This window comes from Lontra canadensis, unplaced genomic scaffold (genome assembly GCF_010015895.1).
Source record: "Lontra canadensis isolate GAN:19392208 unplaced genomic scaffold, GSC_riverotter_1.0 scaffold140, whole genome shotgun sequence".
NCBI classification, from domain to species: domain Eukaryota; kingdom Metazoa; phylum Chordata; class Mammalia; order Carnivora; family Mustelidae; genus Lontra; species Lontra canadensis.
The window spans coordinates 2,797,845-2,799,613 of NW_022631134.1; the positions used below are offsets into that span (position 1 = coordinate 2,797,845).

General features: G+C 40.5%; 1 pseudogene; it reads left to right on the plus strand.

Moving 5' to 3' along the window:
- Positions 1–254: 254 nt before the first annotated feature.
- On the plus strand, positions 255–753 carry LOC116858600 (annotated as a pseudogene).
- The last annotated feature ends 1,016 nt before the right edge of the window (positions 754–1,769 follow it).

Genomic DNA, 1,769 nt, shown 5'->3' on the forward strand with positions numbered 1-1,769 from the left:
GTATCTATATCAGAGAGACCCAGCAATCAGATCAGCATGAATGACTTTGCCAGGTATACCTAACACTCTTCTTTCCCTTAGTGTGGTCAGTTATTTTCTCATGGAGAACAATCACATTATGATTGGGTCATACTTTAAATATGTATTTAAATAATATTTTATTTAAATTATGCTTTAAATCATGTATTTAAAGCATTACCTTACTTTTGGTTTTTGGCTCAAGGGGGCAAAGGTGCAATTGTCTTTGACCATCCCAAACCCAGGTTCGTCTGACACCAGCTGTCTCCACCATGCTAAGTTTGACTGGAATGAGATCAAATTGTATACCTGGGGTGTACCCGTGGGGAAGTTGCTCTGCCCTGGTCCAGACGATAAAAAGGTTGGTGATGACATTGCCAAGGCAATAAGTGATTGGAAAGATCTGAAGATTACAGTAAAATTGACCATTCAAAGCAGACAGGCCCAGATAGTGGTGGTATCTTCTGCCTCTGCCCTGATTATCAAAGCCCTCAAGGAACCACCAAGAGACAGAAAGAAGCAGAAAAACAGGGAGCACAGTGGAAATATCACTTTTGATGAGATTGTCAACATTGCCTGACAGAAGCAGCACTGATCTTTAGCCAGAGAACTCTCTGGAACCATTAGAGATACTGTGGAATGCCCAATCAGTGGGCTGCAGTGTTGATGGCCGCCACCCTCATGACATCACAGATGACATCAATTAGTGGTACAGTGGAATGCCCAGCCAATTAAAAACTGCAAAGGAAAATATTTCAACAAAAGATCATGTGACAACCTAAATAAATAACCTTTTTTAATCCCCATAATAATCTCATTAAGTTCATATAATTTTCTCTCTTTTTCAGATGTGACAATCAATATTTAGGCCTAAGGTTCAAACATAGGCTGGGGGGAATCTAAATCCCATGCTTTCAATGACATTGCTATCAGTCTTGGTTTCTAGAAATGCAAAATCTGTCCTCTTCTGTCTGCAGCTTGGTGTGGTTCCTCAATAGCCAAGGATGCCACAAACAGCCTCGGAAAAATAGAGGCAGGGTATTTGGTCACTTTTTATAGCTTTGGATACTTAATGATATATAATTTTCTTATTAAATTTCTATAAACCTATATTGCATCAGGACAAAGTTATTTCTTCTTATTCTGACCCATCTCATGTATTGTCACCAGAAGACTCTGGTCTAGTTACTTCTCTGCTTGGGAACCAACTAATATCCTCTAGCTGTCCCCAGGGCAATGGGCACAACTGGATGTCTAAAATTCATCACACCCTGCCTTTCCAGGCTGACTTCCTGTTGCTCTAGTTCCAGCTCTGCGGTTTCAACTATGTATTTCTACAATGATCAGTATTTCAGACTAGATGAGGTCTGTTTTAAGCATTTTCTTGGTCTGCATAGAATTTCACTTCAAGAAGGATTTTGTGCTTATATGAAGTTTGAAAAATACTTCACCCAACTACACCCCAGTTCATTCACCTGAATGAAGGAATCTCCCTACTTTACATCTTGGGTCAAGCTTATCTTTCTTCTAAACTGTTCTTCCTTCCAACACTGCCTCTTGATATCGTGCAAGTCCTTCAAGGCCTGGTTGAAATGCCACTGTCTCCCTGTCCTTTATGTACTTTCATAGCTCTTTGTTTACTGCTCTTGTAGAATTTGCCACTTCAAACCTGTGGTGTGGTTATTTGGGTCCATCTCATCTTGTCCCTCCTACTTGATTCTGATATCCTATCCTGGTGGGGGGGCAGGTAG